This window comes from Lichenostomus cassidix, chromosome 5, assembly GCF_008360975.1.
Source record: "Lichenostomus cassidix isolate B80296 chromosome 5, HeHo_3.0, whole genome shotgun sequence".
Classification (NCBI taxonomy): Eukaryota; Metazoa; Chordata; class Aves; order Passeriformes; family Meliphagidae; genus Lichenostomus; species Lichenostomus cassidix.
The window spans coordinates 5,957,932-5,984,027 of NC_139486.1; the positions used below are offsets into that span (position 1 = coordinate 5,957,932).

Sequence of the window (26,096 nt, forward strand, 5' to 3'; positions counted from 1 at the left end):
AAAATTCAGAAGTGTGAAAAGGTTAAAATCCTTTATCTCCATTTAGATACATTTTGGCATCCCTTTGGAACTTAAGTAACAGGAGACTTTTTTTTTAATTGTAAAAATGTCTGAATATTGATGAATATTATAAAAAATTTGCTTAAGATTAATTTGCTATTGCATGTTTCATGTCGTCACCAGCACTGAAAGATTTAAATGTATTTTAGCATCTAAACTGTCACCATCAGCTATCCCACCCAGAGACTTCAAATTTCCCTAGGCAATCATCTGAGACTCTTTGCAAGATTAGGAAAGCAATGCTTTTTCTTGGCTCACATATGTTTGTTCCAAAAATGTTGCTTTTTTAAAAATACAGAATTTAGAAACTTGTTTTCATAATAGACACTGGACTAGAGCTCCAGTGAAGGCCACAGCAGAGTGGGAACCCAAGTTTCTCTCCAAGAAAAGAGTTTTCTCCAAGTCCCAGCTGCTCTCTCAGCCTGTGGACAGAGGCTCCTGACAATCCTGCTGGGTGGCAGATCCCTCTCCTGCTTCCTTCTGGGGGATGTGCTGCTCCCTTTCCACTCTCCAACAGTAGATGGGGATGCTCCATTGGCAGAACAGATCCTCTCTGCTGCCTCAGAATGTGAAAAAGAACTAATTGTACCCTCCTTTGGACTTCAGACAGAAACATAAACCCCCATCCCAAAAACTCTGATGCTTATCAAGTAACATCCCAGATTATCTGAGCTCTGCTCTGTGTGTACTGAGCAAGGCATAAACATGACAATTTGGAAATTGCAAGATGAAGAAATCGTTGCCTTTTTGTGTGCTTGTTTTTGACTCCCGTTATTCTGACAGAAGGAACTGCATGCTGGATAGTGGCCTTGGCAGCTGACTGCAGGAGCTGGGAGGCTGTACTTCTCCCAGGGAATGTCACCATGCATTTTTCAGTGCCACCTGTCTCATTTGTAGCAGTGATTGCTGCCTTCTTGCTGGATATGCTGGAGGAGGGAGTGACTGGCATCACAGCCCTTTTCCCACTTTAGGCATAATGAGCTCCTTACTGAGTGTGACTGAGTGTGATTACAGGGAGGGGCAGATTCTATATGGTCCAAAGTGGTCGGGAATGAAGATGTGGATGTGACTGTGGAGGGAATTCAGCTGTGTAAGTGGTGTTCACAGACTGAAATGAAAAGTTTCTTGGGCATGTTTCTGGTGAGGTTGGTGCTGATGCAGACTGGAACATCTATGGCTCTGTGGAGCAGCTTGGGCTTGCAGTAGCCAACCTGTTCATCAAGCAGGTCTGGGGTCTGACAGACTAGAAATTGCTTTCTGTGTTGGGGTTTGCCCCAGGCCCCCAGCCCTGTGTTCTCTTGCTTTTCACACACCCTGGATCCTGAGCCTCTGCACCAGAACAGCAGCGTTTGGTCTTTGCTGATACAGAAAGTCATTTATCTTCTTGTGTCCTGCTGTGCAGAGCAATAAGGGTTTCAAGCAGGCAGGGCTTCTGGTTTCTGGAAAATAAGCTAACAAACTCCACTTTGCAAGATTACCATTTCCTCTTACTATTTTTGGAAGTGTTTATTTTAAAACCCTGAAATTAATCTCAGAATGCCAAGCAGCACTTTAAAAAAGGAGGGGTGATGGGGCCTGGGGAGGAGGGAACTAGAGGAGAGCTTATGTCACTGAGTTTTCTTCATGTAATTGAGTTTGTTCTTTAATCACAAAAAACAGTCATTTGGTTCTGAAATAACTGTCATTGCAGTACACCCTTCTCTCTTCTGATTTCTGCCATTTTTGGCAAACACTGCATACAGTACAAAGGCCTTTGCAGAGTTATTAATCATGTTTGGCAGCCAGGCTGCACTAATCTACTGTCTGGAAGCAGGGAGAGTACTACCTTGTGTGTTTTGAGATGTAGTGATTGAAGCTCTTTATGCTTTTGTTGCCGCAATGAGAACTGCAGGAAAAAGCTGGATGACCATGGGAAAAGCAGAGCTCCTGAGCTCTTCCCTCCATCCCATTAATCTTTGCTGTGCTGGGACAAGAGCTGGGACAAAATGGACATTGTTTTGTGGGATGCAGTTGGTGAAAAGCACTGGGAAAGTGGTGGCTGTGGTGGTGTAATGCAGCTTTTACAGCAGATGGATGGGAAGGCCAAGACTTTGTACACTTTGCCTAAGGGATGTGGTGATTTAGGAATGGGTAAGGAGTCAGAACTTTCCTTGTCCTGATTCCCATCAGGAATTTTGAAACAAAGTTCCCTGTTGAAGGCAGGTGACTGGATGGTAAAGTGATCAAAGCCTCCTCCTTTCCCTCCAGCCCAGTGGCCACATCCTTCATGGCTACATCTGGAATTTGTCAGGCATGGGGAAGTGGTGCCAGTAAATCAGAACTTGGAGCCAGCAGAAGCTGACAGCCTGTGTGTACTGTACTCCATCAATCAGATCTCCACAGATGCCAGGGTAGCAGTTCACCTGCAAATAAAGCCATTGCTTTGGCTCTGAATACCCTCAAGTTTCAGCTGTACCTAAAGATAAAGCACTCACACACATGAACTATTCTGCATCTGAAAAATGGCTCCTTGCAGTGCAGAAGGACAAGCTGGCTGCCAGCCTCCAAAAGACCTGCAATGTCTCAATTCTGGGTGAAGATTTTGGTATAATTCTATGCCCCAGCATGCAAGGAATAGAAGCCAGGTCTGTGTTAACAAAGGGATTCCTCATGGCAGACAGACCCGTAGTGATTTTTCACTTCATTGATGGCCAGCACACAAATGCTGTGTAGGTGACATGGAGCAGAATAGTGGGACAGGATGCTCTTGGAATGGAATAGTATAATCCATCCTTCAGCTTTATTATTTTCAATCATTCCTTTTTTATTCATATGTAGAGCCGTGGTTCTGTTCAGTGCTTCCTGAGCAGGTGGATTTTAAATGAAAGTTTCCTATTGCCGAATAATTGAAATGAAAGCTAATGGTGTGTATCACTTCTTGTTCAGTGGAAAAAGTGGTCTAGGTAGAGGTGCTTCTGACTGAGTGTTTGGCTTCTTACCAATGGCAAAGAGTTTCTTAAGGAGTGTTAGCATTTCATTCAAGGTCTGCCTAATCCATTTCCAAGAGAGTAAATGAACTTATTTCTTTGGAAAAAAAAAAAAAAATCTGAAGTTACTATTAAATTGATGAGTCAATGTGGGCCTCTTATTTTACCTACAAAAATTGAAGCAGAAAGTTTTGGGTAAACCAGAAAGATATGAACATGTGTTTTCACAGAAGAAATATTCTTTATTCTGGCTGAGAAGTTATAGATGCTAAAGCTCATCTTCCTGTGGTTAAGCAAGGCCAGCACCAGTGATGCTCCAAGATCACATTTTCTTCATGTGTCATGAAGTACCAAGGGCACTGAAAACTCAGGGCTAAGCAAACAACTTGATCTAATTCCTTTTCTTCAGTCTGAATTGGTCTTTCATTCAGTTAGCTTTTGAGACGTTTTAATACAGTAAGAAATGGCATAGGCAGCAGATTGCTTTTCATGGACTTTGTACACAATGGCTTTAAACTGTATTAATTTACTGTCCTGAAAACAGTAACGACCCAGTGACCTGCAGTGGAACTCAGAAGAGATTAAATTCCCTCTTTTACTGTACAGGATGACATTGCTTGTTACATCACACAATACAAAAAGGTCTGAGGTATCTTTCAAATTTGGTGTTGTACACAGTGAAATTAGTGTATAAGAGAGGTGTGGAGAGTTCCAATCTCAGTTGCTGAAAAACCTCTGTAGCAGACAATTTTTTAAATAGCAGAGTTGTCAAGTAATAAATTATTTAATGAAGACAAGAACCATTTATGAAATCACATTGATTTCACTTTCCTGCTCAAGATTTCTAAGAATTTTGGAATCTATTTCATTTGTAGTTCAGATTTTTCTGGGATAGATTAAATATTTCTTTTAGTTTTCTCTCGTTTCTGTCTTATGCTTTTGTTCTCCAAGTACTTTCTTTGTTTGTTTGTTCCTATTCAATTAAACTTGATGGAAAAGCTTGGTTTTGAGCCAAAACTGTAATTTGCAATTTCTGTATCTTCCCCCTCTTTGTTTAAAAGTCCTGACATCTTGCTCTGAATTTTAATATGAAATTTTGGGGTCATCTCCTAATGCTGAGGTCTTTTTTCTGTGTGTTTTGGTGAAGAAAATATGAGTGTCCACCAGTTCCATTATCATGGGAGAGAGGAGAAAGTGGTAAGGATTAAAATGGCTTTCCTGTGCCTTCCTCTTCACCTTTTCTAGTGATGATCTGCACACCTTTCCATAAAGTTTAGGAATAAAAATATTCTTTCCCCCAAACTTTGGCTGTTTGCCCAGTGGGGAAAATGCTTTTGTCTGAGGGTGAGAAAGAGAGGAAGCAAATTATTCACAAAGTCCTGAGTTAAGGCTCAACCAGCTGAACCTCTAGAGGTCAAGAAAGTGTAAGTACCATCTTAACAATCATCCAAAGCTAAATTTATCTCTGTTTCCTAAATCAAACAAACCAGAGGAATTCTAGGTGGACAGAAAGCACAGCTAATGCAGGCATCTCTCCCTCTTAGGAGAGGATAAGTTTCATACTAAATCCTGTTTCTTAGTGTCCTGAAGTTGTGCTACTAATTCAATATTTTTCACTGCTGCTGCATTTTTGTGACAGTGTGTCTCAAACTGCAGTCCTGAGCTGTTAAATTCTTTCAGCCACTATATTTATATTTTCATTTTATAGCTTGCTTTCGTAGCATGTTGAAACAGCACTAGCTTCAGCTGTCTGAAACTTCTACACTCAAAAAGGTGAAGGTCATAGCTGGTGTTCCCTGATGAGAAGCCTGCTTTGAAGAGAGGTGAAGTGAGACTGGAAGGGTTCTTCTCATCCTGGATATATCCAAGCCAGGTACAAGATACTCAGCCTTGAGCTCTTCAGTAGGGAGCTCCACATGGACAAAATTGTCTGGCTAAAATAACACCATGGAGGCTGTTCTCCATCTGGCTTCTTCCAGTTGTAAAAGAACCCAACATTTAAGAGGGCAGTAGCTGTTTCAAAAGGTCCCTCTGCCAAACTTTTCCCCTGAGCCCACCTGAGCCATAGACAGGAGTTTGGGGTGAGAAAGTGGATTTACAAACTACTGACTGCACATACTAAGGGTTTGTGGTGATTAGTTACCTCCCCATTGCTCGGAATTTTCTTGCTGCATCCATAACTCACACTGGGGCGTGGCTGGGACGTGGATGCTTTGATACCAGGGTGCTTTGATTAATCAGGAGTGCATCTATTCACACAGAAAGCTGCACCTGTGGCTTTTCTCTTGCTCCTCAGATATAACGCAAAGGCACTTAACTTCCCTCTCAACGAACTTAGTTTTGAAATAATAAAAATATTTACAAGTGTTTTTGATTATTTGAAGTCTACAACTGTCTTTGGCCCTATGCCTTTATCTACAAATGTTGGCTTTCATATGCAAATCAGATCATTGCCTGAGCAAATAATGACTGAGAGTTCAAATTCTGTTGTTTGCACAAATACCACTTGACATGTGAAAAATTTAGAATTGGATAATGTGCAACTGAGCCTTGTGTCCTCAGGCACTCGAGTGGAAGAAATCAGATTCTGAGAGGCACTCTCACGTAGAAAGAGATTTTTAGTTTCTAGTGTGACTCACTCTGGTATCCTCCATAACAATCTTTCTTGTCTGCTAAATTAGCACATGGGTGATGTTGGTTAAGCCATGGTGTCTCAAAGACTCTGCAAGTGGCTTCCAAGAGAAACTAACTTTAGCTCAGACCCTTGTGAAGACTTGGAAGAGGTCTCCTGGTTCATCAGTTCCTTCTTACTGTCTTCCAGAAGGCAACCAAAATCTGTCCTAGGTGAAGTTAGAATTTCCCTTCATCACTGTTCTTACTGGAAGATTCTCCAGAAGGTCTCTGCTTTTTTATTTTATTTTTTTTTACACGTTGAACATATCCTTATTGTAATGCAAGCAGAGAAAAGTAAATTTTCAAGGTGTTGTATCTAATTGTCAGTTTATTTTGCATGTAAATTCCAGTATTTCAAAGAGTGCAATTAAATATTCTGAGTATCATTTAAAATATTTACAATTCTCTTAGCCAGATAAGACACAATATTTTTAGTTGAAGATATTCCCCAGACATCTGCTTTTTTCTAGCCCATATGGTGGAATGTGTGCCACATCTCATCTGTACGTTATGCCATATAATTGCTGCCAAAAAGGATTCTGAGTTACTATCTAAAGCAGAGCTACTCAGTAATCTGGCAAAAACCCTTTCCAGAGCTCTGTCTTTTGTAATCTCTCAGCAACCAGACACCAGTGTGATATTCTGCCCTTTGTTTTGAAATAGTGTTGGAACGTGTTGGAATCATTAGCAGTGTGCTGGCTTAGTCCAAGACCCTCTTGATCAAGAGATTATTCACAATCCTCCAGCTGACCTCTACCTCTTCCACCAAGGACACTTCACCAGTGGATTTTTTTTCTCTGCTCTTGTTAATATAATCCAAAGGCTGCAGGGAAACTTTCTTGGTTACTAACTGGAGATTAAATACCAGCAGAAATGTGTACTGGTGCTTTTTTGTTGCTAGAGTTAATCAGTTATTCATACTGGATTTAGACTTTCTCTGTGAGGTTTTCGGGAAGGGAGGTTTGAATTAGGATATTCTCCAACTAAACTGTAATTTATAAACTATATTAACTGTTATTTATAAACTCTGTTCTGGTATTTCAGTTAGATTTAAATGGCAGAGAAAAAGAGAGAAAGAGAGAGACAGGGAATCACAGAATGTTAAAGGGTGACAATGGACCTTAAGGATCATCTAGTCCCAACTAGATGGGACTGGTGAACACTTCCCACCAGGCCAGGGTGTTCAGAGCCCCATCCAACCTGACTTTGAGCACTGACAAGGTTGAGGCATCCACAGCTTCTCTGGGCAACCTGTGCCAGTGCCTCACCACCCTCACAGAAAAAAATTTATTCCTAATATCTAACCTAAATTTCACCTCTTTCAATTTGTACCCATTATTCCTTGTCGTGTCACTACAGTTCCTGATGAAAAGTCCCTCTCTGTAGCCCCCTCAGATACTGGAAGGTTCTGTGAGGTCTCCACAAAACCTTCTTTTCTCCAGGCTGAACAGGCCCAACTTTCTCATGGAGAACCTTTGTAGAGGAGTTGCTCCAACCATCTTATCAACTTTGTTGCCTCCTCTGGATTTGCTCCAACAGTTCCATGTCCTTCTCATGCTGGGGACACCAGAGAGTCCCAGCCAGCTCTTTATCCACCAAGTAGTCCATCCATCAGATCCATGTCTCTCCAATTCGGAGACAAGGACATCATATGGGACAGTATCAGATATATATATTTTTATATATATATTAAATCCTTGTATATGGACTCAAGAATTTAACCAAGAATTAATGCAATTTAAATTATGAAATTTGATTAGAGTCCAGTGACATCCCAGGTTCATACCCCAAGTGTTGGGTACCTTTTGCTCATGCCAGAGGTGGAAGTGTGTAAGAGTGGAAGTACATTTTAGCGAGAGCTTAAATTGCTCAAGGCATTGTGCCTAAAATCTTCTGTACTACAATGTCTGTTCTGCAACAAGAGACTCTCATTTGAGCTGTGCCACCTCTCTGTGCTCTCTGAAATGTTTTGAGCAGCTGTGTGATGTGTGCATCAAATGAGGAGGTTCTACTTTTACACCAGTGTGTGTTGTAAATGTGTATTATGTGTAAATGCCAATACAGGCATCTGGATGAGTTTAAAATTACTGCTGGAAGGTTTCTGTACCGATGCTCAAAGGATGTCTTCTTATAAACCTCTTCTTTCTCCTTTCTTAATGATGTCAGCTTCTTCACCATCCCTATGGAGTCAGCTGCAATTCCTGGACAATTAATGTAGAAAGGCACATGTAGAATATCAGCTCAACAAACCCATTTTTCCTGTGTTGTTTATCAGCCAGGGTCTACTTAGTTTCATGCATTTATTCTGCAGGCAAATGGTGTTTGCATGCAGTCTTCTTACTGCTAATGCTATTTTCCTGTTCTGTTGTCTAATCCAAACACAATTCTTGCAGCAGAAATATTGCAGGGAAGAGGAATTGAGCAAGGTGGGGAATGTAGAAGATTCTCGCTGTTTTCGTGTCCTGATCTTAAAAGAGGTGAAATGAAAACACCATCAGCCTGCTAAAACCCCATTTCAGTTTTTTGCTCACCTTAACTCTTTCCAATTATTTTTGAAGAGTTGTCTGTTCCTTTACCACCACTGAGGGAGAGGTGTGAAATGCCCTTTAATTTTGTCTGAGTCCTGTGAGTAAATCCTTTAGCTGGAATCTCTCAGTTCAGCTGTTCTCTGTTGCAGAGATCTTACAGAGTGTCTTTCAGTTGTTGTCCCTATTACCCATCTGTGGCATTTACTTTCTCTTGCCGCGATTCTTGTCCCTTCCCACTCTCAGCAGAGGTGGGTGGTGGGGAATAATTGCACCCTTTTTATTTAGGTTTTGGTGCCTTTCACCAGAATTTTTATAGACCTCTTGATGTTCTGAGGACCTGTCTTTGCCTTCCCCAAGTGTATAATTACTCTTGTTATCTTTAATTAATATGTGCACATAGGTATATAAAATTAATTCCTTCTCTTTCCTCGCCTTATTATAGCTCTGGAATAGGGGCAGTTTTGTTATTCTTTCTCTGATGAAGTTCGTGGGAGCAGTTGTGTAGCTCTTACAAGAACCAGCAACACAAACTTAATTCTGACCTTTCTGCTTGGCACATCAAAAACTGGGCTGCTTCAGAAACAGCACAGCATACATTGCACATTCAGCCCACCTCTTGTTTTCCCATTTGAATGTGATGGAGTGAGGCCTTGATGTGTTTGGGGCATCTCTATTACTGTTTAAGAGAGAGCTTGTGCTGTGAGGAAGGTTTGCTGTGTTTGGTAGAGTCACCACCCCAGCCAGAGAGCCTTGGTCAGTGTGGTTGGATGGCAGCTTGCAATGAGATGCTGTTCTGCCAAAAGCTGCCTTGGAGAATCAAAGGGAAACAATAACTTTTTAACTGTATTTTTCTTGTAATGGAAGTTATTTTCACTTACATGTATTTAGAGTGTGATTAAGACACCCCATGGTTTTAGAGAACAAACCAGATAAATATGCATCATAGAATGATGGAATAGTTTGGTTGAAAGGGACCTGAAAGACCACCTAGTTCCAAGACCTCTGTCTTGGGCAGGGACACTTTCCACTGGACCAGGCTCTGTATAAGTCTATATTAGTCCCTCAGTTCATAGAGACATTTAAAGCACTGCAGTGCTGTGCTTTAAAAGACAGTCTATGGGATATTTGAACTGGAGCATTCTGAGCATGGTCGAACACCATAAATTGCAGAAGTCAGTGCCGATTAAAAAGCACAAAACAATGCAAATTTTGGGAATAAACATGTGTTACATTTTTGTGTCACATTTTTGTGTCACATTTTTGTGTCTTATTGGCAGACAAAGGAGCTGCACTACAAAAATGTTTCTGTTGCAAAACAGTATGTATGTTTGCACGTATATAAATGTATTTTGTTCCCCTTTACAGTTCTCCCCAGGGTGTCAGGAAAGCCGCTGGTGACAGCAAAGCTCCAGGTGCTGCTGTTGCTGGGAGCAGGGTGTGCTTTCCTCTGCCACCACAGAGATGCAGGCAGCCTCACCTGTGGGCACAGGGATGACCAGAGAGGAGCATCCAGAGCTTGGCTAATGAGCACCAATTAAAAACCTGACCCAATGCAACCCCAGCAGGGGGATGGAGGGTAGAAATTACAGGTGAGGAGCAAAAGGATGAAAAATTTTGAACTAGCCTCTTATGCAAATAATGCAAAAGCCTTTTACTTGCCTACATTAATCTCGAAGAAATTAGCATTTAATTTCTATAATTAGCCTTTCATGCACTCCAAGGAAGCGAGCATACACTTACACGCTCATTCCCGTTTCTTTCAAATTTTGAAGGCTTTGCCACTCGGTTGCTAAGGGGAAGCAAAGATTGGAGTCTGAGAGGAACAAAAAGCAGAACTTGCTCCCAGGTGTTGGTGAATCATCAGGGAATGAAGGTTTTTAATAACGTCTCAAGGAAGGCATAGGGGAAGTGTGTGGGTGTAAATTTAGTTTTCCTGAAAGGTGCAGAGCCTGACAGAGCAGGGACTGCTGTCCGGCAAGTGACCAGAGGGGACAGGGCTGGTGACATGTTTGTGTCCTCTCTGCTGGAGTCACCACCTGGACAGGACAATCCTGAGCATCAGAACAGCATGTCTGGTGTTCCTCTGGGAGATGATGGCCTGAAGGGAGACCATTCAGTGCAGAGAAGAGGGGGTTTTTAAGAAAAGGGAACACACCATGCAGGCACAAAGTCTTAAATCCTAAGAAAATTTGTCAAGGTTTTCCATTTCCTTAATTTCAAAACCAGGAAGATACTAGGTGGAGCAGTAAGCTAATGAATAAAAAGATGAGAACTGGAATGAATTCTCCCACATATGTTGACGGTAACTGAGTCTGTGGAATAAACCTAGGGACTTTTATGCCATGAATTTCCAAAGTTAGTTCTGTTTCTTGAATGTATATTTCAATATTTGCACCATAAATCTGATCCTGAGAGTTGCATTTTTAGTCCTGTGGCTGAAATTCCCCTGTCAGCAATTGATGCAGATCAAATGTTGAATTTCAAATATGTGCAGCAATCCAAAGATCAAAGACTGTGCATGGAAATCTTCGCAAACTGCTAAGGAAAAAAATCCTGTACTCTGCTTGTAGGTAGCTGGCAAACAAGAAGAGCTGGGGGGTGGAGAATGACTCGAGCAGTTTACTATGAAATATCTACTGGGATGTAGTTTGTCATCTGTGGCTGAGCATTATAAAGTGCTGCTGCAGCTTTGCCAATAAAATACTGATAGTGGAATTGCTGCCCAGCTGGAGCTTTCTCAGAAAACAGATATAATTATTTAGATTCTGTAGTCTTTGGACATTGATCATGTCAACAAAGACATTCCACAATTATTAGGTGCCAGGTGATCTATGTTACTGTTCTCCAAGGGGCTCACACTTAGCTGCTGTTCTCAGAGCTCTGCCATGAGCCTGAGACATGCTGAATTATTTTATTCCAGATCAGAAGAGCTGAGCTGACTTGAGCACCTGCCAGGGGCTGGATGCATCACCTTCCAAGCTGTGTTCAGCCACCTCCTGCTCGATGCATTGTGCCATGCAGGCTCTTTTCCTCAGGAAGGGCTTTTCCTTCCATCTAATCAGTCCCTCTTTTGTGGATGCTGTGGCTTGATCCTGCTGGTGGTAGCACCCAACACATGGATCTTCCTGGGACACCTTCTCTGCACCAACCTCCCCAAAGGAAAGACTGAAGAAAGATGAGAATGGTTAATTCAGAGAATTGGACCTCAAGTGCTGCTGAGAATCTACTAGTCAAAGCAAGATAAAGGGCAATAGGCAGATGAGAAGTTTTCAGGATGGTCCTCTCTTCCTCAACCCCCCCAAAAAGGAAGTGGATAGGAATAGAAAAAATTGATATTCTATATTCTATTGACTGTGTCAAAGCATCGCTTGAAGATGGAAGTGTATCCTTCCATCTGGAAGGAGCAATAAGAATTCAATAGTAGCCAAATGTCAGCTTGGTTAGTCAATAATATTGCTTCTGACTTTCTCCTGATGCTCAAATACAGCAAAACTTTGCCAAGGAGATTATTTTCTGCCCCAATTTGTTTGGGGATTTCGGAGCCTTGTTCTTTCCCTTGCACACAGAGAATGACCTTGTCTTTGTCCTTCTGTTCCACAGCAGATAAACTTCACAGCTTTTAATACCTGTTAGAGTTTTAGTGTGGTGTGCAAGCTTTCCTTGCAGTATGACTGCTATAAAAGGTGTCTTCCATTTTGAAATATTCTGTTAGATTAAGGTTTTAAAAACAGAAATTCACTTTCTTCTCTTTTTAATGTTCTTTGGTATGATTTCCTCACCCCACTGCTTCTCTTCTCTCCACCGAGTCAAGACTCTGCTGAATATGTTACTGGTATTTCATCTTGGTTTTTTGAACATCATTATTGGATGTGATGTAAGCTTCAGAAGGTTGTTGATTATTTTTATTACTGTTCTGAAGCTCATCAGTGAGCTGCCTGGCTCAGAGCTGGAAATGGAGCCATTCCTTATGAAAACTTTTTAGGAGGGAGAGGTATTAGAGCAGAGTCATTCCTCCACATTCCAATATCAGATGAGAAGCAGTTTGTCTTGCTTGCTCCTCCTTCTAACAGTCTTGCACACCTAGGATATATAAGTAATTTAGGACTAGCAATGTTACCTGTTAATTCTATCTGAAATCAATGAGGTAGACTGAACCTGTATAATCCAGAAACACTGAAAATACAAGGAAAGCACTGAAAAGTTATTGGTGCTTGGATTTTTTTTGTTATCCCCTGCAAACAAACACAAAGCTTGATGCTTCAGTGCATCTGCAGTTTCACAGAAATATATTGGAGATTAGAAAGGGAAAACAACATTATGCTGCTATGCAAAGCCTGCAGCAGGCAGGAATGTACTCTCACACTTTCTGTGGGACATAAAGAAGTAAAAACTAAGCAATACCTTGTCACCTTGGATGAATTTAATTTGTTCAAAAACATGGGTCAATTCAACAATAGGAAGGGATATATGATAAATTTCTCTCTCTCAAAAAAAAGAGTTTATAACCAGGCATTTTATTCACTGCAGTCTGTGACTTCTCCTAGAAAATCTAGGAGTAGATTATCTAGAGAATGTGACTTGTATTTTTCTTGCTTCTTTCTTCCTTTGCCTTTTAAAAGCAGAGCAAGTGGGAGTGTAGGAAGAATACCTTCCAGCTCTTCAGGCATTATTTCCCTCAAGATTATTATGACAATACCCTGGCAGTATCTTTGTATATGTATATATGCACCTTGAATTGAAAACACCAACAAAACCAAAACTAAAAACAGAATCTAAAACTCCAGGCACTTTTTAAACCTAGGCTAAATTCCCTGCTGGGCTGTGGTGGGAAGAGATCCAGTGGAGCACAGCTGGGAGGGCAGTGTGGCAGTGAAGTCCCTTGGAGCAGCTACTCCACCTGGGTAGGGCGGAAGAACATGTGAGAGAGGAAGAGACCAGCAAATATCTGCCCCTGCTTCATGTAGGGGAAGGAGTTACTGCTAGGAATAGCTCCAACATGCTTCTCACGGAGCTCTGTGCTTTTGAAAGCTCTGAGAAAGCAGCAGGAATGTGTAGCACGAGCAAGGTGCTGTACACTTGGTTGTGTTCATGCTGTTCTGTCAAAGGGCCCATCTGTGTCCTAAAAACCATGATCTCGGGTTGTCTCTGCCATGAATCCTTTGGCATGTCCTCCTAGGTGCTTCCCCTGGGAAGTTCAGGGTATTCAGAGCACCTCAGAAAGGCCACACTTATGTTCCATAGGATTTTCTTTCCTTCAGCCTTCATCTGGTCACAGGTATTGCACCAAGCTGTGTGTTTTAACCCTTTGCTGCCACTGAGAACCACTCCATCAGATCATCTTAGGAAAAAAAAAAAAAAAAAAGCTTCTGGCCTCTGAATCACATCTACAGGCAGAATTTTTATTAATTTTTATTTTTCCGGTGCCACCACATACTCAAGCTGGTAATCCTTGGGGTATTGTAGGCACAGGAGCTGCTCTTGAATCCTCTGTGTCAATTTTAGGGCCTGTGAGTTAGGGAGAAGACTGGCAGTGACCACATCAGAGTCATCTCCTGGTGACTCTGCAGAGCAGCATCCCAGTGGTCCTGACAGACACAAGTTCAGGGCTGAGGGATTGCAGAGACATATTGTTGTTGCTAAGCTACTCCAAGATAGAGGAGAGGCCCCAATTTGCGGCCTCCTGTGTTAGTTTGGAAACAAACCAGCAGGAGACCACAAGTCAGGATTATAAATTAGATAAAAAAATTAAAAATAAGTGAAGTAATACAAGCCAAAAACACTGACAAAGTCAGATACAACCTGACACCCAGTTAGGGTGGTGGCAGCAGTCCAAGTGAAGTAGTTCAGTTGAAGCAGTGATCCTGTGGAAGGTCCAGTGGTAGCTCTTGCCCTCTGGGAACTCAGTAGACAGGGCTAACTCAGGCAGTTCCAAGGCCAGGTTATATCCAGGTGGGAATGCTTGGCTCCTCCCTCCTGGGTGGAGCATCTCACAATAGGATGAGATAATTCCATGAGCTCTTGATGGCCCATTGTCTGTTATCAGGGGTGAGTCACAGCAGGAGATAACAGCTAATGCCCCACAGCTGGTGGTAATAGAATACTAAATACATCTGTGTTGTAACCTTAGGACACTTCCCAACCCATCATTTTTGGGGATTAGAGTGCTTTGCTCTTTGGCAGTGGCCAACCACTGACTGAGAACAGGGAGGATCTTCTCTAAAGGTGTCCCCAAGCAGAAGAGGTCTCTAAGGAGCCAGCAGCTGTGAGCTTTTGCTGTGGTCTGTAGCAGTCCTGGAACCAGATTACACTAATATAGGTGAATTTACTGTCTTGGACTCCTGCACAAAGAGCCTGCTGTCTTCCTTAGCTGTGAAAATCAGAGCCCACAATAAAGGCTTCTGGCAGTGCTGCTCTGAGAAGGAAATATGTAACAGAGAAATGAAAATATTGAGCAGGTGGTCATTGAGTTGATTGCTAAAATATGTGTTTAACAGGCTTGGGTGCTCAGGTATAAAGATCCTTGCCTTTTTGCCTGTCCCAAGGGTAAATGTGTGGGGACAGTTTAGTTAGAGCAAAGTTTTTTAGGTACATAAGCTTTTGCATCTGGCATTAGTGCACTGACCCATACAGAAAAAGAATAGATTCTCATCCTGCTTTAAAATTCAGATCAATAAAAATTAAGCCCTTGCAGTATTCTGCTGTTTTGTTTTCTCTCTCCTTAGCTGTATTGGAAGAATGCAGAGGATTAATTTCTCATATAACTTCTTTCTATTCAGGTGCAAATGAGCAGAACCAATGACTGCATATGTTGAGTTCTCTATCATTTGGAGCTGAAGCATCAGGATTGGAAATTTTTCTGGAAGCTGTGTGCTGGGTCAGCTAGAAGCCCTGTGGTTATCATATGGGTGAAATGCTATGAAGAATCACCCATGGGGTTACAAGTTTAGGTCAGCCTGAAAGGCCAAACTTTGCTTTGCCTGGGGCTCTCTCCAAGCTGTAATGAGACCAATTTTTTTCTTCCTGTCTCCCTGCTTTGACTCAGTGGTGGATTTGTAAATCTGCAGGACCAGGAGGAGAATTACAGTCCATCTATTCTGACCTCCTCCTCAATAAAATCAATAATGTTTCCCAACAAAATATTTTCATGAACTAAGGCAAACCATAATTATAAAAAATAAAATCAAATAATTTTGTCTTCAGTTAAGTATTACCTAAAATGGTGAATCCACTGGTTTAAAGCTTGGAAAATGAGTAGTCCATCCAAAATGTTAATATCCTTGGGATTTAACCAGGTTTTTAAAGCTACTTTTTACAAGCCTACTTTCAAGGTTTGATAAAAAAAGCCTCACAACTCCCACCATGAAGTTCTGCTAGACTTACTATCTACTTTCAGTCTTCAAAGCATGCGGGGGTGGTGATTGATGTAGATGTATTGCAGAGTGAATATAATTGTCAAAAATGTTAAAGCTCTTCAGATTTTCTGTTTCTATAGAAAAATGTATCTACTCCTTTTCTTTGCTGTGAAATGCTAAAGTTGGTATTTAGTTGTTTTGTTTATGGAGACTGAGAATCAACACATGTTGTTTTGTTAAGTTTGGGTCTGATTCCCACACTAAATGTGTTGTGGTTTGTCCAGAACTGGAATAATAGTCTTCCTTGCTGAAAACAAATACAGACTCATATCTTGTTCATATATGATTTATAGGTGCATTTCCTACACATTTGTAAAATTTGTATTTTAAATGTAACATCTATTGCACATTTAAAATATGTTAGTGCTAATTTTCCAGGAGAAAGCTTTACCCTATTTTTCAGTGAGACATAAATTTATTGTCATTATTTTCCCTTACACTAAGTGGTGGAAGTTTTTATACTCCACAAAGCAGTGGTATATGACACTTCATTTGAGATGTCACAGCATTTTGTCACCTACTTTTATGGATACTAAGACTTACAGCCTTGTTTGTGGTAGGCACTCACAAACACCTCCCAGGGACATGGTCTATGCCCTGATTACAAACAGAGCAGACAGAACCAGTGCAGAGTGAAGCAACTTGTCTGGAATCACAGAGGAGATCAAGAGAGCTGGGAACAGAAGACAGTCATCCTGCCATGCCAGGCCAGGCTGTGTGACTTCTTGTGATGTATAAATCCGAGACTTTCCAAAGAACTGAAGAGCACTCTGCTGAGAGCAAAACTTTGCAGGCAAAGCAATAAATCAGGTGGTCTCTGAGGGTGGCAGCTAAGCAACAATGTTAGGCTAGTTAATTATTATCAAAGTGAAAAAAACCCCAGTTTTAATTACTATTGTTTCAACTGTTTAAATGCTGACCTTGCAGCAATGACTGGGGCAGTTCACAGTCTGAAGGCATCATCTTCAGAGCCCATTATCTGCAGAGTTCTCTGGCTGCCAGCTGGTGATTATTTTCCATGCAAACCATTTTGTGCACATACATGAAAATATTGTTTGAGAAAATTTGGAACAACACTTTACCAATTTTTCTGTGTATCACAGGAAATATGTCAAGGCACAAAAATAGCTGCCAGCAGAGCACTGCACTCATCCCTCCCTGCTTGGCTCAGGCTTGTGTGGGAAGTTAAGCTACAATAACAAAAAGCTCCACCTGTGGTTATCACTGCAGCTTGTTTACCTGCAGGGAGACTTGGAAGAGCAGCAACTTTTTATGCTCTTTTTCTTGACCTGAACGAGTCTGTACAACTAATTAGTGAATTACCACAGCTTCAAAGAGAGAATTTCACTTTCCCTAAAATACACCCTCTTTGAGCAAGGTATTTAAATACATATTTTTCTTGAAGCAGTGAATAAATGAAGAGAATCGGTATTTTGCTTTATCAGGTTATAACTGGATAGAAAATGGAGGATTTTGGTAAACTGGGGATTCTAGAATCTGAATGGAAATAACAAGAAAAACAAGTGGATACGAGGCAATCCTGGAGATGGCAAGTACTGGGGAAAAGAAGTAGCAAAAGCCACAGACTTTTGGGAACAGAAATCACATAACTGTTAGATTTGACCTTGTACGTTAAGCTGCGGAGGTGAAGGCAAGAGCTTGGCTTCTGAATTTAAATAGACCCAATTTCCCCAGAATGAGGGAACTGGTGGGCATATATAATTGGCTGATGGTGCTGTAGGGTCATGGTGGAGGCGGGGAGGTCAGCATGAAGGTAAGACTGCAGCTGCTAATGGCTCAGCAGAACCTGTTCTTTCTGGAAATAAATATTTAGAGGGGCTGGAACGACTCTGTCTAATAAAGAAATTTTGCATGCAAACTATGAAAGCAAGTAAGGCTTATAAAGACACTGGGAGAGTTACATGGAGCTTGGTTAGAGACACAGAAGTGTCTTAAAGGAGTGGGGGAAAGAGTAAATTTTACATACAGTCCAAACAATCCCTTAAAAACATAATTTTGTACTCTGGAAAGACTGATGAGAAGGGGTGGTATGTAGATATGCTGCATTTATATACAATGCTGCATTTCAACCTGTAATTATATACAATATATATTATGCTGCATTTCAGCCTGTATTTAAATGCAGGTTGAAATGTGTTTGTTACAACCATATTTGCTAAGGAGTCTTTGAAACAAAGGGACAGAACTCTTGATTTTTCTCTCACTTGTTTGGAGTAGACTGCAAGGACCCTGGGAAAATGTACAGTCACATTGCACCATCATCTAAGTACATGGGAAATGCTTCTATAGGATGCTGGAGATTTGCCACCAAACTACAAGGGTTTTACACCACATCTTCAACAATCTTCAGCATTAACAAGGTACAGTTAAGAATTTGGGTTTGTCTGAAGCATCTTGTCTCTTTCCCTCTTTTCCTTTGTGATTTTTTTCCTTGTGTTTTCCTATTTTGATTTTGGTGTTTGCCACAATGTGATTTCATTAGAGGTGCTTCCATTTTAGTTTTGATCAACAAGCTTGTGACAATGTCTTCTCCAAAGGTGTCTGGAAGGAGAATGGGTCCTCCATGAATAATGTAGTGTTTCATTATTTTACTGTACACTGTACAAACCTTATTTGGAGGGTGTGGGGTGAGTTTCAAAAGAACCTTAGACCAGATTTTAATGGTCACTGGAACTTGTAGATTCCTCATGAAATATTTCACGAGGTGATTGGTGATTTATTTTTGAAATGCCCTCTGGAAATCCAGCTCCCTCCTCTAATTAAGGGTAGGTTACTTCAGTTTGCTCAGAGCCTTGTCAAATCCCATTCCAAACATCTCCAAGTGGGGAGACTCCAGCTTGGGCAGCTAATTGTAGAGTTGCACTAAACACAGAGAAAAGATGTTGGGGTTTTTTTTTGTTGTTAATGTTTGTTTGGTTTTTTGTTTGTTTTTGTGGGGGTTTTTTGTTTGTTTGTTGGGTTTTCGGGGATTTTTTTGTTTGGTTTGTTTGTTTGGGGGTTTTTTGGGGGGATTTTTGTTGGTTTGGTTTTTTCTTTTTTTGTTGGTTGGTTGGCTTTTTTGTTTCTTTTTTTTTTGAGGAGGTGGTCATGGATCTATAGCTGGAATTAACCATATTGTCAATTTTTTCCTTGTCCTATCTCTATGCACCTTCGAGAAATATCTGACTGTAAATCTTGCTAGGAACTGCATAAGATGTTTGTGTTTCTGAACATTTTTACAGTGAGGAACGTGCATCCTCCCTGAGGTCACCTGCAATTTTAAGTGTGGAAATGCCTAGAAATCTGGTCATGACCAGGAAGTCGTGGAAGTGACAACTTCTCCTTGGTTTATTTCTCTTTCACAATATTTGGTTTCACAGTTAAGTTGTGTTACACCTCAAGAACTTAGGTTAGAGAAATGTCCTCTGAATGCTGATAGAAACCATGTTATTCCATGATAACAAAGCAAGGATACAATGTGTATGGAAACCTGGCCTTTCAAATGCATTCTTACTTCCCCAATGGTGGCAGCCAAGACATCGGGATTTTATTCTTTTTCAAGTCCTTTTAAGGCTTTTCAAATAATCCAGTATTTTCCACATTTAAAGCATTTCAATTTTAAATCCATCAAAGTCCTTTTGAGTAAGAGGATGTCTATGTACAATATCCACTATAAGGTGATACATAATTTCCATGTGCTTTTAAGAATAAGTTATTAATTAGTCTAACATAATGTTCATAACTGCATAATTTAGACCTGCTAAACTCTAAATTCAGGGGGTTTTTTTCCTTAAAATTGCATTCTAGCTTGTAATTAGTGTCTTGAAACAACGGAAGGATTTTCTTTTTTTTCTTACCCTAAAATCAATTTTTCTCCATTCTACTTATTTATGAGTGAAGCTGGATAAAAATGTGGCATTTGCAGCCAAATTCTGGGGAAGACATGGGACATGAGACAGGCATTTGGAAAAATCTCAAGAAAGATTTCAGGTGAACAATTAAATGCAAGGAGATGTTGGAGAGAGCTTAAGGAAGGGAAATAGCATCTGTGTGGGAAACTGTGTATATCTGGATGCATTCACAGTGGAATTGACTGCAAAGATAAGAAATTAAGGCAATCACTCTGTGTTCCTGATGACAGCTATCAGCAGTACCCTGCTTTCTCAAGTTGCTGAAGCAACAGTGCCATTAGCAAAGATTTTTTTATTTATTTGTTTTCACTGTCATTTATTTAATCTATTCTGGTTTTATTCTTAAAAAGGAGCAAATGAGATGGAATTTCAAAGACTTTTTTGTGGTAATTGATGGATGAGGTTGGGATTAAGGAAATAAACCAGGCAAGGGAGTGTCAGGTTTCTCCACTGCTGGTGTGTTTTCCTACTTGCTTTCCCCTTGGTTTGCACAGCAGCACAAGGAAACGCTGTTTTGTGAACTCTGGTTTGCAGTACTCATGTTCAGCTTCAAGACTTCAGTGAGGTTCAGCTATTCTCTTAGTGCTCTATAAGTACAATCTTGAAACTGAATTTCTTGAGTTTGTTTGACAGGTTGCAACTGGCTCAAAAGTCCAAACGTAGTCCACTTCAAGTAGATTTGTCTCCTTGTTGCTTAAAGCTGTACTAATCACAAAATGAGGGTACCCAGGAGGGTTCAGTGCTTTTTGAATCAGTACAAAATTAGAAGCTTTGGTGTCAACACTTTGCTTTTTAGCCCTTTTGCAGCCAATCCCAACCACCTGGCTGACAACAAATTTTGTCCTAAAGTTTGCTGTGGGGAATAACCCCTTCGCCAGTGCCTGTGACAGGAATCTTCCAGCTTGTATAACATTTTGGTTTGCCTCCAGGGGAAGGGAACCTCCAGATCTAAGAGCACAGACATCCTAAGGCCTTGAAAGGGGACACTGCTCCTTTCAAAAACCTTTCTTCCTGCTGTCCCACACCAGGGAGTTTTCACGTGGTCATAAGCACCTAATGATGAGCAGCACAACCAGCTGGGGTGGCCTCATCCAGCAGAGCTGTTTTGGGAAGCAGCACTGACCTGCACCAGCTGAGGATATAACCAAGTTCCTGCAAAGCCTCACCTCAAAGCCTCCTTGTTAACACAGCAGCAAATGCACTCGTTGCGATTAAATCTCCTTCTTCTCAAGCAAACATATGCTGAGGTTTGTGCTTTATCACTTTGAAATAAGATTTTCCCAACTTCACTAATTAGCAGCGTTGCCCAAACAGAAAGAAACATATGGCTCGTGCCATGCTGACTTGAAGCCTTTGGAGTTTCACTGGAGAATAATTAAAGTGATTTTGATTTAGTGGCGTGATGAAGTATGAGCCATTCTCATTTGCCCTTATGTCTAGAAGCTCTGAAACAGGAAGGTACCTTAGCAGGAGAGCTGTAATTATTAACACGAGCCAGATTGTTATTACTGAGATAGCTTTGTTGCTGTTAACAATCATTTGTAATTATCAAGAGGCTTTACATAATTAATGCAAAAAGCTCACGTTTACCTGTCGCTGGAACCTCGTGGTTAGTTCGGCTTGTTTTAGGCTGAATGGCTGAGAGATTGCAACGTTTCAGTTCTACTTGAAATCATGTAGCTGGTTATAATGAAAAATCTCTCCTGTCAAATGAAATCCTTTCCTTTTTTCAGTGATAACACCAAGGAACATGCTGTCCAGTGCTGATTTTGGGAGGTGTACATTTACCTTAGTTTTTTCTTTCTGGAAACAGATGTGCATGGAAAGTGCAGATTTCTTCATTGAACAAATGAAAAAATTTAAAACTGAAGTTTTGACTAATATATTTAAAACCAGGTCAACATTTTCTCTGGAAATCAGTCAAGAAGAGATGCTGATATACATAAAAATTCAGCTTCCTCCTAGGAGAAAGTTAAGGGAGATTTTTTCCCAGCATGGATAATTCACTCTGTGCTCCTGATGTTCACCGTGAACTGGAAATAAGTGAGCTTGTTGGCACATAATTGTAAATTTTACTCCACAGATGACTGTTTAACAAAAGGTGTGTCATCTCCTGCAGGTTACTTAATATAAGCACAAATTCCTCTGATTAAATGGGAATTAAACGGTGTAATGTGAGCAGTGGATGTCATAAATGCGCAGTGCTTATAAATATATCCACCTCTTAGAAAATGCAGAATAAATAACTGATGCCAAAACCTTTGTTCAGAGGCAAAGGATGTGAAAACCATGAAAAAGGAAGAGCTTCAGCTTCTCAACTGAGAGAGCCTTGCCAATTAATTTTCATAATAGGCTTTTCTGGATTCTGCTTAATGAAAGCTTCTAGTGATGCTCCAAAGTGTCTGCATCTGAATCTGCATAACTTGAAACTAAGGCCAAGCCATGGTTTGGTTTTCATTCAGCATGACATCTCAGGTGCTTGGGAGGCTCTGGTGCAGCTTAACAAGTGGAAGGATATCTAGAACCAGGTGTGCTCATGAACACTTGGTCAGATACAGTCTGCTGAGGATGGTTCCTCTTGAAGGCTTCATCCAAGGCTTCCTGTCCTGGAACTGGAATAATATTTTTTTAAGTTTTAAAGTTAAAACTATTTGATTTTTCTCTCAGAAGGTGCATCTGAATTGTGCTGTCTGAGCTACAGAACTTGCTTGATAAATGAGACTTTAGGAAGCTTTTGAAAGTTTTTAACAACTGAGTCTTTAAACTTGCTTCCTCTTAGTTAATAGTAGAAGGTTTCTTGGCTTTAGATACCAAAGCTTCTTAACTGCGGTAAAAATCTTATAAATGGAAAACTGATTTTAGTTCTGTAAATTCCTAAATATTTCATGTGTCCTTTCAGAAAACAGATGGAACTCTGCACTTTGGGAATGTTCCTCTCTAATGCAGATGAGTGACTTTAAGTAATGTAGAACTGTGCTTTTTTTTTTTTTTTTGGAGGTAGAGGAAATATATTTGTATCTAAGGTTTTCATGTTTTATTTTACCAGGGCCAAATTCTGTGCTGCAAAGAGCTCCTTCTGGTTTTTCTTGGCCTAACCTACTATGCACAGATGTCACCTTCCTGCTTTTGACCAGACCATGGAACTCAGGAAAGCAATTTCTTCCCCATCATTGCTGGCATCTTCAGGAGGCAGGTTCCTTAGGACTCTGATGTGAGACAGAAATGGAACAGGATTTTGGAAATGGAACAGGAAATGGAGTGGGATGCTTCGTGTTTGAGGAAGTCAAAGATAATCTGTGCCTGAAGAACCAAGAAGGCTGGCATTTTGTATGGTTGGTTGCCATGCAGTTCTCTGCTCTGGTGGAAGGTACTATATGATGCCTATGTAACTTACAATCAGTTGAAAACTGTTGTGTTTCATTGCTCGAAGGTGTTCTGCTGAAGAAGAAACTGTAAAATTGATCTGAGTCCCATCCTAAGTGTGAATCTTTGTCTCTCTCTCTCTCAAAGAGCAAAGCTCTCTTTCAAAAATGTAACGCTGTGTGTGACGCAGGAGTTGCCATGGAAAAATACATTGAGCCAATCATTCATGATTTATTTATAGCAATTAGAATGCACATCCCAAGATCCAATAGTAACTTTGATTAAAAAAAATAAATAAATCATCCAGACAAAGGATTGAAGCACGTAAATTGTTGGGCACACTTGTGAGTCTGTATGGTTAATATATTATTTAAAAAATTGACTATATATGTTCCTGGACAAGGCTTTGAAGTATTAGTGCTGCTGATATTTGCTTCTGTGTTTCTGCTGCTAGTAATGTTATTACTGTTGTCCTATACTTACCATCTGCTCAGTGCCTATTTAATGGGTATAGTAAATAGCAGTTCAAAGTGAGGTTTTTCTTCTAATCATCTCTTTTGGAAAACATTTGTGTAAAAGTGAATGCTTTGGAGAAATCTGTACATCTGTATCTTGCTGGATATGGTAGCCAAGTTCCTTAGAGCTGGATACACTTTTCTGTAGTGCTTAAATTACCACAGGCAGTAAATGCCTCCCTCTTGATTTTTTAAAATTGTATTTTGTGAGAAACCTTCTATTTATCTATTTTGCTGAACATCAACAACATTTTTAATGAATATTAATTGTGTTGATTAAAATGTTGACCTGTTTTAGGTAACTGCTGAAGCATCAAAACTTCTGATCTCCCACACCTGGGGGGATCTCAACATCCAGAATTGTGGATACCTCATCCCTGGAAGTGTTCAGTGCCAAGCTGGATGGAGTCCTGAGCAACCTGGTCTAGTAGAAGGTGTCTCTGCACCAGGGATGATCTTTATGGTCCCTTCCAACCAAACCATTCCATGATATGTGCTTTATTTTGGGGCAATTATAAAAATCAAACCACCAAAACCACAAGTTTTCAGGTTAAAGTATTTCTGTTGCTCTAATGAGTGAGGACTCTTCAGGGTTTTCTTCTTTTTTTCCCTCCAGGGACATGTCTTATGGATACTTTCACTCTGTTAGCAGCTAAGGAACTTCTCTGGAGTTTATTGCCCTTGTCCTTCTATGATTATGTGGCTTGCTGAGTTTCATTTCAGTTTGGCAGTTCATGGGACTGTCAGCTCTCTTTGATGTATGGCTCCTTTAGAGGTTAAATCAATAGTGTCTTAAGCACATCACTTGTTTTCAATGAGGCCAGTGCTGGAGGAATTCTTGTAATTTTTCAGCTTTCATATTTTGTGTCTTAAATGTAATGTTGAGGAACAAAATCTACCTTAACGAAAATCTGAAAGCAACTATTGCATAGCTGGGTTTAATTGACCTGGAATTGATGTGAGGAGCAAAAAACCTGAGGTTTCACTGATGTGGAGCTGGGTATGCAAGAGGTTTTTCTGGTTATACATGAGAATGAGACTTGCCTGTCTCATTCTGCACCAATTCTATGAATCAGCAGACTCCTGATGAGAAAGGCTCCCAAACAGCTGCTGGAGCACCTGGGTTTGTGCTCCTGGGCTTGTCATTAGCCAGGATTCTTGAGAGAGCCTCCTTCCTAGCAAACATGACTTCATCTGCTCCCAACTCATCCTCTTCCACAAAAGAGAGAGGCTGTGAGAGCTGTGCTACCACACAAGCAGCATGAGGTAGTGGCTTTGAGGTTTGAGTGACCTTAAGGATTGGGTCTGAGCTGCTGGTTAGGGTCACACAATGTACTCAGCTGGGTGAGGATCTCATCCCCCAGCTGCCCTCACATCCTTGATTTGGCAGCAGGCTGGTAAACAGCTGCTCCTCAATGGGTTTTGCTGTGTCACTGTGTGTGCCACAGACTGTTCCTCATTTGTGTGGGGGTTTCTCTGGAATGAGCAATAATTTTGCAGCCATAGAGAGATTTTAAATAATCATGGGGTTCTTCTGGAAGTAGCAACAGAGAGCTGTGTCTGTTGAGAGAACAAAACATCAACAATGCTGAAAATGGGTAAAAGTTATGCCCTATATCCTGTCTGCAAAACCACAGCTCTGAAGCTTCACCAAGAAACAAGCTGACAACCAAGAGATTGCTTTTCCTGCTTTGCTCCTTGGAATTACAACTACAGTTGACTGGAAGCTTCCTCTGTCTGCAGGCTGCAAGTGAGGCAAACGTTCTCCCATCTTTATTAGTACAGCTTTCACCTCCAGTAATGTAGAGAAATGCCTGGGGTTGGGATGACATTTTGAGCTGGGATCCATCAGCTTCAGCTGGTAGACATCTGCACTTCAAGCTGACTTTGTTGTCGAGTCTCCCTTCAATGCTGATGCAGAGAAATGCATATATTTAAGAAGTGATTCATTTCATACCATGACAGCTATCCAAAATCAGTCAGATGTATTGAACCTTAGAAGTTTCTTCATTGGTGGGAAAGGAGTCTGGACAAATAACTTTTTCTTTATGTGTTTGTTAAAGCCAAACCTTGTGAGTTGTATTACTTATCTAAGCAATATTTCAGTCAAAGGAGGCAAGCACCTAACAGTGGATAAGCTGTTCTCTGCTTGTTGCTTTTGTGACAAAATTTGCTGGCCACAGATTCTTGCCCTGAGTGAATTGCCCTTAACCCTTCTAGTGATACAGACACACAAACTCACCTGTGAATATTTGCAAGGATCAGCTGGATGGCTACTCAACTGTATTTTCCTAGGCAAAAGCTGACAGGTTTTTGTTTAATTTTTCTGCCCTAGAGTGAACATTTTCCAAGATGGAGCTGTCAGCTATACCTGCTGTAGCAGAAGAAAGAAGAAATGTGATGAGCCAGCCATAGCACAGGCATGCCCAAAGGCTCAGTCTCCACATCAGCTCTGAGACTATCTGCAATTTCCATTCCTTCCTTTTTAAGCTCTGGGGGTTTTGTTGGTGGTGGTTTTTTTGGTTTGTTTTTTTATGTGTCTTTCTAGTCATACTTTTTATGCTCAGGTTTAAAAATTCTAAAAGCAAACATAAATAGCTGTGCTGTGCATGCCTTCATGTGAGAGGATGTTCTTGTGCTGTGGACAGCTGCAGCACATGGACATTGC

General features: G+C 40.8%; 1 long non-coding RNA gene across 2 annotated transcripts; it reads left to right on the forward strand.

The window, feature by feature from the left end:
• Window positions 1–16,878: 16,878 nt before the first annotated feature.
• LOC146435854 (uncharacterized) lies at window positions 16,879–24,716 on the forward strand. Of its 2 annotated transcripts, none has more exons than XR_014852407.1 (3): window positions 16,879–17,017; window positions 17,878–18,020; window positions 22,597–24,716. It is a non-coding gene; the product is annotated as an uncharacterized LOC146435854 (long non-coding RNA). The 2 variants fall into 2 exon arrangements; XR_014852406.1 differs by lacking the exon at window positions 16,879–17,017 and adding an exon at window positions 17,355–17,413.
• The last annotated feature ends 1,380 nt before the right edge of the window (window positions 24,717–26,096 follow it).